Source organism: Mus caroli, chromosome 9 (assembly GCF_900094665.2).
Source record: "Mus caroli chromosome 9, CAROLI_EIJ_v1.1, whole genome shotgun sequence".
In the NCBI taxonomy this organism is placed as follows: Eukaryota; Metazoa; Chordata; class Mammalia; order Rodentia; family Muridae; genus Mus; species Mus caroli.
In genome coordinates, this window is record NC_034578.1 from 102675713 (window position 1) to 102686654 (window position 10942).

Genomic DNA, 10942 nt, shown 5'->3' on the forward strand with positions numbered 1-10942 from the left:
CTCTCTGTCTCTGTCTCTCTCTCTCTCTCTCTCTCTCTCTCTCTCTCTCTGTGTGTGTGTGTGTGTGTGTGTGTGTGTGTAGTGGGGCTTCTCACGGAGTGCCTGAGGGAACCCCCAGGACATCCTGGCCTCTGAGGGCTCAAGACTTGGGGGATAACTACAGGTGAGACAGCTGCGGTTTCCCAGAGGGCACTCATGAGAGGCCATCAACACTGAGAAAGGAGCAGAGATTCTGTGAGCACCAGGTGCAGAGAGAGGAAGAGGATAGGGAAAAGCATGGGGTCCCTTAGGCATGACCAAGTGTGATAAAAGCAGATGCCATCCCACCTGGGACTAGGGCTGTCCTTGGCATGCCACCTCACTTCACCCTTAGAGCTAGTAGGCAGTGGTCACTGCCCCTTACTCCTTAGCTTGGGTCCTGCAGAGACAGATCAGGGTCGGGGACAGGACTCCTTAAGGACATCTGGGTAGCCCTCCTTCTCCAGGCCTCCAAGGTGATGGGAAGCAAACATGCATGGTTAGAATAAGAATCTTCGAGATGGACTGGAGAGATTGTTCAGTGGTTAAGGCATGCACTGCTCTGGCAGAAGACATCCATGGCCGGTGGATCACAACCCCTGTATCTCCAGCTCCAGAGGACCACTCTCCCTGCCTCCAGAGGCATGTCCACTTGTGTGTACAACCCTGTGCATACAGATGATTTTACAAAGAACAAATACTTTTTTTTCTTCAAGGATCCCAAGAATCCAAGAGCAAAGCCCAATGAATGCTAGAGCCTCCATTCAAGAGAGGCATTACAAAGTGGGCAGAGGAGTCAAAGGTGCCGAGACTTACCTGAGAAGACAGTTTCCTTCCCTAGCCCCTGCCCCAGGCACAGGACTGTGCATTAAACAGCCTGCTTCTCAGACCATCCCAGTTTGCACTTCTCAATTCTCATGGTACATCTAGGAAGGTGACATCCTTGGAACTTGGTTGGACCCCTGAACAGCAGACCTGAGATCCCTGTATGTGGGAAGCTAGAGCCCTTTGAGGTCCCCCAGTAGTCTGGTTTCTATATCGGGCATTGAGAGGCTGGAACCTGCAGGCAGGGGAAGCTGGGAGGGGTGGTCTTTCTCCAAGGCTAGGGATTCTATCTGTGATGGCTCAGGCTAGCTCTGATCAGTAAGTCACCGCCTGGGCTAGTGTCTTAGGGTTCCTGTTGCTATGGTGAAACACCAGGACCATAAACAACTTGGCGAGGAGGAAAGGATTTGATTTCAGTTCAGTTTCGCATTGGAGTCCATCACCGAAAGAAGTCATGGCAGGAGCTTGGATGCAGGAGTCGGTACAGAGGCACCATATAGGGTGCTGCTTACTGACTTGCTCCTCATGGCTTACTCAACGGCTTTCTTATACACCCCAGGACCACCTGCCCAGGAGTGGCACTACGTGGCACCACCCACAGTGACCTGGGCCTTCCCAAATCAATTATCAATCAGGAAACTGCACCACAGGCTTGTCTACCAACCAAAGGGATGGGGGGTCTTCTCAAATGAGGGTCTTTCTTCCTAAATGACTCTAACTTGTGTCAAGCTGACGTAAAAATACCCAGCATAGCTCAGTCCTCATATTTAGTTGTAACCTCCAGACAGCTTGAACTCCTACTAGCTTGGAAGCAGAGAGAATCAGTCACAGGAGGATGTCCTCCTTAGTGCCCCCCACCGTGTGCAGGGGGCTAGGAGGGCAGGAGGGGGTCCGGGATGCAGATGATGTCACTAGTGAGTCCCGGAGCCCATTAAGCTTCTCACTGGCCCCTGGATTCTGAGTTCTGCCAGACAAATGAACCTTCTAAATAATATTTCCTGGTGGACCCACATAGGGGAGGCACAGATCCTCACAGTGGCCTAAAAGGTGACAACAGCAAACATTACCCAAAGTGGTCAGAAATGTAAACAGACCAGTTCTAGGGATGTGGAGGGTTTGAAAAGGACTGAGAATCTGCCTGGAGGGTGGTGAGCTTGGAGAGAGGCTGACTTTCTCTTACCTGCTAGGTAGAAAGCTTGGAGAGAGGCTGGGACTCTCTCTTCTCTCTCTTGCCTCCTGCAGCACCCAGCTGAGAATATTGGGTACCAAGCCCTCTGTTCTGGGAGATGTTTCTTGAGGCCCCAATGCACATCATCACATGATCTCCAGCCTAGACCTCTCCATCAGAGGCTTGGCCTGGCCCAGAGCAAGACAGGAGGGTCCCTGGGCCAGGCACCCACTGCCTCTTCCATTCTCCCTGGCCACCAGGCCTATTGGTGCTTTGGTCTATCAGGTGACTGGCAGGCCTCAAGATTCCTCTGAGAGTTCAGGTCTGACATCACAGTGCTCCAGACACCCCTCTTACCACCCACCTTGATTGTCCCAGAGGCTGAGATTTGGGCTAGATTCTATTTGGTAAAGGCACACATACACACACACACACACACACACACACACACACACACACACACACACACACACACACTGCTTCCTTCAGTCCATTTGGGTGCTTCTACAAGCACTTCTTCAGTCAGCCTGTTTATAGTGCAGTGGGATGCGGGGGTGGGGGTGAGGGGAGGGGAACTCTCAGATCCTGACACAAGAGTTATTGACATGTGGCATCCTTTCTTCCAGACCTCACTCAGAGAGCACAGGCTGAAGCAAGCATTTTCTGTGTGTCTGGCATGTGAGGGACAGCCTGCCTTTCAGGACCCACTCTGCTGGCTTAGAGAAAAGGTACTGACCAGAGCTGTTCCCAAAGTTTTAGTCAGGGGAGGCTGCCTAGAGAAGGCACAGAGACATACATGCCCAGTCACTTTCTCTTTCTGCTTGCTGGCCAGGATGTGGGTATGGCTCTGGCCAGCCTATGACTTTCCCCAAGAAATCCTGTGGAAGTTAGCGCTCTCTCCTAGCAAGCTCCATGGTACCCAGAAGATCTCACAGTCCAGGCAGATTCCCTTGTGGTGGCCACTCAGGCTTCCCAGAGGCAGCTGGAAACCCAGCACAGTAAGTCCCTCATCCACAGCCTGGGGACGAACTTCTGCAGTCATACAATTTAAAGCTTTTTTTCTGGATCCTGGAGCCTAAAGCTGGAGATGAGAGCTTACCCCTCAGAAGCTGTCCAAGGAAGGGGACTTAGCAAAATCATCTTAGAGGCCTGGCACCTATGAGCCTAGAGGGGTCAAGATGGTGAGAATAGATGGAAACCTGTCTGCTTGGTACCCAAGCACCCATCTGACATGACCCAGGAGGGCAGAAGACAGGTTTAGGCAAAGGCTGAAGGTTGGATGAAGGCCCGGAGTCCAGCTGCCTCCACTGGTGAGACTGGAACCTGTGTCTTGCCATGGCTATGATCCTGCTGGATGTCACAACTCAGGGGCCTGCCTTGTGACCTGGAAGGGGAGGACAGGAGAACACCCAATCCTGGTACAGGTCACCCTCACAGGGACCTTCCCCTGGTCACCCCTCACCCGACTGCTCTTATGATCCCTCAGGACCCTCAACCTTTCTCTTCCAGACTCACCTGGCTTTTCATCTTTGACCCAGTCAATAGGTTCTTGCTTTTGCCTAAAACAAGGCAAAGGGAAGCTGAGCATGATGTGTCTGTCTGCCACCCCAGCATTTTAGAGGCACAGACAGTAGGATTGTGAGTTCGAGACCCAGCTGGGCTCCATCATAGGAAAAGCCTATCTAAAACCAAAACAAGGAGGAAGACAAAATTGAGGAGGGGAAGAGGGCAAAAAAGGAGCCAGGCATAGTACCTGAGAGTAACTTCTCATGTCCTGCACCCAACCTCCAGCCCGATGCATAGCACCTGCTACACTCCATGTCTGTCCATCCACTCTGTCCTTCTGCTCCTTTGTCAGAGAGGTACGGGGACTGCTCCAGAGCCACACAGCCGGGAAGCAGGGTGGCAGGGGGATGGCTTGGGAATGCCTGGCTCTTGGTAGAGCTGATACCCAGGAAGGCTGCCAGCTTCCTACTCCTCAGGACATTTTCTGATCAGATGGACACTTCCTGCCCCATCAAAGAGATAGCCAACTCCCCTTGACCCAGATGAGCACAAAAAGGCATTGAGTAGCAGGCCAGAAAAGAGTCGGAGTTAATGCCTGGAAAGTTGGCTCAGAGGAGAAGCCTCACCTACAATGGGGAAACCCACAAATATCCACAGCGCCCCTCAACTCAAGGACAGGGGGTAGGAATTGGCAGCTGGCCACTCTGGCCCCAGAGTACTTGATCCAGGAGTAGGGAAGGGTGTGGTGATCCCAGTCACCCTTAATTTTCGAGATTCTGCATGCTTGTGCCCCCAGGGAGGCAGAGGGTCACCTACCTGCACTGCACAAGAGATCCTGACCACAGACTGGGAATGTAAGTCTTCCAGCTGGGCTGGGAAATTCCAGACAGATAAGGTCTAGAAGTGGGGGTTCTGGAGCCTGACAGGTCCCCAGCAGGGACGCAGAGTCCAATCTGCCTTATAATTTTTCATAGCAACTATGATGCCACCTGCTGGCAGCTCCAGGCACTGACAGCATCAGACAAGTCCTTTGGGTTGGCCCAAGAGTTGTCTTCTAGCCCTGTCCTTTGATCTCCCTCCTCTCCCCTCCCCTCCCCTTTCCTCCCGTCTCCTCCCCTCCCCTCCCCACTTCTTCCCTCCCATCATCTCCTCTCCTCTCCTCTACCTCGACCATTCTCTCTCATGAACTGGCACTGCACTGCCACCAACTAGAGCGTGAACCCCTTACCTCTATGCCCTGAATGCCCCTCTCACCTCCCCCTACCCATGCTGCCACCCTTTCTTTCTTGGTCAGGGCCCAGCAAGTCCCCCTCTACTCTCCTGCCATCAGACTGCAGGACCCAGAGAGTCACAAAGTGGGCCAAACCCTGCCTACCTGGCATTCACTGAAAGATTCATTTGCTGAAGGAAGCCAAGGACACCAGATTTTGAGACATTTAAGAGATTTACCACCAGCTCAATAATAAGTCGATAAAATGCCACCATAAGCCTAGGTAAGCCTAGGTATAGTGAGGTCCTGCAGAGTGAGAGTGTGGGAGCCTCCTGAATACTCCCAGACAGAGCCAGAGCCATCCCATCTCCTAGTAACCCAGTGAGCATCCTTTGTGTGCCCAGATTGCACAGAGGGAAACAAAGGCACAAAACGATAGGTGTGCCTAGCATACAGCAGGGTCTGAACTTGACCCCAGGCAGGTTAACCCCAGAGCTCACTGCCAAAATTCCCGAAGAAGGAAAGAACATCCTCAGAAGTGAGAGCTGCTCCCATCCATCCATTTGTCTGTTCTCTTTGTCACTTTCAGCTTGTCCACACAGGGTCCTCCGTGCTGGTGGGCACAGGTGGGGCCTCGGAGGAACCCCTTCTGTCAGGAGAGCCGAGGCAGCAAGGCTCTGAGCAATGACAGCATCCCTCACCAGGAAGTGAGGGAAGATACAGGTGGTGTCACAGGAGAGTACAGGGGTGACCCATCACTTCTGGATGAGGCAAGGGTTTGATAGAAAGCCATAGCGGTATATCAGCTGGGACAGATAACAAGTAACAGTGGATAGAGAACTTTTTCAGAGGCAGGCCACTAACAATGGTGCTCTCCCCTGCAAACATGGAGCACATCGCTACGTGAGGCTCGCACACCATTCCCATTCTGCTTCCCTTTCTTTTCTTTTNNNNTTTTGGTTTTTTCGAGACAGGGTTTCTCTGTATAGTACTGGCTGTCCTGGAACTCACTTTGTAGACCAGGCTGGCCTCGAACTCAGAAATCCGCCTGTCTCTGCCTCCCGAGTGCTGGGATTAAAGGCGTGCGCCACCACGCCCGGCTTCTGCTTCCCTTTCTAAATCACATTGCCTGGACTAGTGCTGCTAGAGAGGAATCTGTTGGACATTGCTTTGAGACCACACCCGTGTCCCCAGCTCCTACCCTCTAAGTGGTGAGTGAGTTAGAAAGAAGCAAGTTCTGTTGACTGAAGGAGGCAGCGACTGGGTTTGGAGCCATTCCCACTCTGACCACCAGGTGGCAGTACATGTTCAGATTATTGGGTTGAAGGATGGCGTAGGGGGTGATGAGTGGGAATGGGGGGGGGTGGAACTGGGAGAGGAGTTCCTTGACTAAAATTTAGCCCTGGTGATTTTTGAAAGGCATTTCAGATGTCCTGGCAGCTGGTGTACAAAAGCTGCCCGCTTTGTCTGCCAGGAGCAGGTCTGGAGTGGGCCTGGGTCAGGATGAGTAGCTGCCGTTGAAGCCTGAGCCTCCAGAGTAGAGCCCGGTGCCTAGTAAGCGCTCAGAGCTTTTTATTGAGTGGAGTGTTGGATAAGTGGTTCTTGCCTCATGGGAACTAGATGAGTTGGGGTATTTCAAGTAAGCAGAGAGCCTTCACTAAATGCATGCAGCGACTGTTCTTTTATTCTGGAGGGTGGCTCCTTCTAGTGCAAAGACAGCTCGAGAAGGTCCCGGGCTCAGGGGGTCGGGCATCGCTGGTGCCACACTTAGCATGGTAACAAACATATGTGTCGCCCCACTTTCTACTAAGGCCCGAAGTGAATCAGCTATACCATCTGGAGCCAGCTTTCAGGGAAGTTGAATGACCTGTCCAAAGTCATGGGGGCTCTAGACTCTATTCTTCTGGGCTCCTGTAGAGTATCTGTACATCCTTCAGGGTGGGTCCTGCTTAAGCCTGTGCTGAGAGGGGTCCCAGCCTATCAGAGGTCTTCTCTTTCTTTTCCAGCATCCCTGTGAGTGAACAGGAAAGGCACAGGCACTTGCCAACCTTGCGCTGTCATGAATTAGGTTTCAGGTAAGGCCATGGGGGTGCCTTTCCAGAAGGACAAACAGCAAGTTATGAGGGATGAGGGGCTTCTTCAGAAGCAAGCCAAGGATCTCACCAATGACCCCTGCGAATGTGGTGACGTCCCTGTGCTGGGCCCATACCACATGATATACCCGCTCTGCCTCTTTTCCTAAATCCCCCTGCCTGGGACAGTGCAGGTAAGTACGGGCAGTGGCTGGCTCTGTTCTGTCAGCTTGACACGAGTTAGAGTCATCAGAGAAAAAAGAGGAGCCTCAGTTAAGGAAACGCCTCCATGAGATCCAGCTGTAAGGCATTTTCTCAGCTACTGATCAATGGGGAAGGGCCCAGTCCATTGTGGGTGCTAGAAGTAAACAGGTTGAGCAAACCAGGGGAAGCGAGCCAGTAAGCAACACTCCTCCACGGCCTCTGCATCCTCCAGGTCCCAGCCCGGGCGGAGTTCCTGTCCTGACTTCCTCCAGTGATGGACTGATATGGAAGTGCGAGGCAAATAAGCCTTTTCCTCTCCAACTTGCTTTTTGATCATGCCAGAGAAACCCTAAGACAACATGGATCTGTGGGACACTGCTCTGAGACCACACCCATGTCCCTGCATCTGTAAGCCCAAGGGGTGCAGAAACAGTGTCATCCTCCCTGTACATCTCCTGTGAGGCAGACAGCAAGAGTCAACAGTTCAGTCAAAGTGATGTCACAAGCAGCAGGCGGTAGGCAGCCTGTCACCAAAGAAGCTAAGGTGGGCTCAGGTCCTCTGAGTCTTAAGAATCAGCTCAGCATTCATTCTCTCTGGATGCCAAAACCAATGCCTTTGTCCAATGACCCGTGGCAACTGAATTTCCCTGAGTGTGTCTTTCTGTATTAACAATCTGAATTCCAGCTTACTACCACGGAATTCCAACCAAGTGACTGGACGCTTACCTCAGTCTTCCCATCTGCAAAATGGGGCAGGTTCTCCATGCTTGATGGGGTTAAAAAGACCTCATATTTGTAGGGAACTTGGATGGAACCTGGCAAAGAGGAACATTAGATAAATATTTAGCAAATGAACAGCATTCTAGGTGTCCAAAGGGTGGCCCTGGGGATCTGGGGCTTTTGTAGGGGTGAGACCTCTGAGCCACATTCAGGCTTAGTCTTTTGAAAAGCCTGCAGGAACATGTTCCCTTAGTTCTAGGGCACACTCCAGACTCAGCCTCTGTTCTGACTCTCTCAAGTGGTTCAAGTTTTATTAGTGGCTTCCTACCACCAGCACTTTGGAGATTGAGGCAGGCTAGCCTGAGCTACTGAGACTTTAAAGTGGGGAAGGGGACTTAAGCTACGCTCAGGGGTAGAATGCTTCCCTGTGGTATTTAAATATGCTTGGCCCAGAGAGTGGCACTATTAGGAGTTGTGGCCTTGTTGGAGGAAGCATGTCCCTGTGGGGGTGGGCTTTGAGACCCTCCTCCTAGCTGCCTGAGGACAGTCTTCTGTTTGCCTTGGGAACAAGATGTAGAACTCTCAGCTCCTCTAGCGCCATGCTTCCTGCCTTGTGGATAATGGACTGAACCTCTGAACCTGTAAGCCAGCCTCGATTGAATGTCGTCTTTTATAAGAGTTGCCTTGGCCACGGTGTCTGCTCACATCAGTAAAGCCCAAGCTATGAGTTTTCCCCAGTTTTGATCCCCAGTGTTATAAAAAGTAAAATGACCTCTGACTAACAGAAAACATGGATTTCCTCAAGTTCCTCACAGCCCAGCAAGGAAGTCCCCATGCATCAAACTCAGGCTGATCTGGTAGTTCTTGGATTCAGCCTGGGAACTCTTGGGCAGGGCCTGAGCTCTGGGGCCAGGAACCCTCTGACTTGGCTTCAAGCAGCATCCTTGGGTCATAAGACCGTTGGAATATTTTTGCATGGGCAAGCATGAGGTTCCTAAGATTTGTGAAAACTGGCAGATGACAGGAGCTCTTCAGCTGCCTCCGAGATCAATCCCAACACAATATTCACAAAAGGGCCGCTTTGCCCCTGCTTCCAGCTTTGGACACCCACTCCCTCCCCAGTGTCCAAATCAGACACCATCCCTTATCTAGCCCCAAAGGCCAGTCACTCTCTCCCCTCAAGTCTGATAAGCACCCCTGTGACTAACTGCTCACCCTTCCCTTAGCCTCCCGGGGGGACCCCGCCCATGCTCCCTCCATACCCTGCTTTGCCTTTCCACATTCTCCACCCAAGAGGCTTCAGGAAGACCCCAGTCTGGCCACCACGGTCCGCCACATGCTGCCTTTCACTATGCCTAAACCTTCAGTCTCTGCTTTTTGCCCTCTCACCCTCTGCCTGGGCTGTGATCACTTCTCACCCTGCCCCTGGCCCAGCCTTGCCCCTCGTGGGCAGTGGCTTTCTTCTCTGCCCTCCACCCAGCTCTCTGGCAATTACCTGGGTGATTAATTTGGCAATTAATTTAGTAATTAATCATGGTCTGGCTTCTCAAGATGCTCTTCTTCACTAGCCTGGCCTGGAATATAGATCTGTTGAGCTCTGCTTTCCTGGGAAGGAGGGAGGGCTAAACACTAGAGTAGAGGGGGAGGGGCTGGTCTATTCTGAATGCTCCTAAGCAACGGCAGGCACACAACAGCTCCTGTAAAAACATTCAGAATTCGATATAGCAGGGAGGAGAGAGACCCAGTCCCACTTCCAGAGGCTCTGAGGGAGCTCCACACTGTAGCTCAGAGCTGCTTCTCTCTCAGCCCGAATCCAAGTGTGAGCAGTTGTTACTCCTGATGCAGTTGTCCCTCCTGCCCAGCCTCCATATAGCCTCCTGGAAACTTCTTTCAGGATCCTAGAAGAGCCAATCACAGAGGGAGAGCTGTGAACCTGGTCCTCGGCGGGTGTCCATCCTTCTGAGGACTCCTGCCTTCCAGGAGGAATGGCAGCGGGGCCATTTCAGACTAGCTCTGATCAATACCAGGACTTGGTGGTAGAGGGGAAAGTGAGTCTTGCTGTGTAGTGGGGTTTGGGAGCGAGGTCCAGTCTAGGTGGCCCTGACCTTGTTGTGAGCTGCTGGGGGGCCAGCCACCAGATGGTGGCCTGCACTTATAGCCACCAGATGTACTGCCAAGATGGGGTCCCTGTGGAGGCAGCCCTGTGGCATTGATTGAAATGCCCCCCTGCCAATTATGATTTTTAAAGAAATGCATAATGATCCTTAATTGGCACCCTCATTAGGTGCCAATTAAACACTTAAGTATTTCTTACAAGTTTAACACATTAATAAGGCAGCTCATTACATGGTAACAAGATTTATTTCTCATATTTAGTACATTGTTTCACCATCATTGGCAGTAGAGTTATTTTGAAAAACATGGCATCTTGATGATTACACACAAGCTTTTCCTCAACCACTGGATCTTCCTGCCAGTGAAGATCCACTGCCAGTGAAGATTCAGTGGTTTTCGCCTCAACCACTGGATCTTCCTGCCAGACACCAAAGCCTTGATCTCGCGTGGACTGGGTGCCAGTCCCTAGGTCCCCCTGGCTTCTCTAGGTCTGGTCTCCCCAGATGAGTCAATCAGAACTCACCGATACAGCAGGGTGCAATCTGGAGGGCCTCAGGGAGGAGGAGTCCTGCAAAACTTCTACACATTTAGCCAGCTTTACACTGCAGGAGCAGTGGAGCTGGGGTGGGGACACTTCCTGCCTTCGGTGACCAGGCAGAGCCCAGATTGGAAGCAGGCATTAGACGGGTGATTGACATGGTGAGGGCAGGAGGACAGAAACCAGAGGAGGATGAAGAGGCCCTTGTGGGGTCACAACTCCCCTGTGGGTCACATACCAGATATTCTGCATGTCAGATATTTACATTAAGATTCATAACAGTAGCAAAATGACAGTTATGAAGTAGCAACGAAATAGTTTTGTGGTTAGGGGTCACCGCAACATAAGGAACTGTATTAAGGGTCGCAGTGTTAGGAAGGTTGAGAATCGCTCCTATAGAGTCTAGAGGGTGGGGTGCTGACTGGAATGCCTTACAGAGCATTGGATGCCTTACAGAGCTCTGACCTCCATCCAAAGGGCAATGGGAAACACGATGTTTTGAACACACACATAGTGGAGGGGAAAGAAGAGGAGAAGAGAGGAGAGGAGAGGAGAGGAGAGGAGAG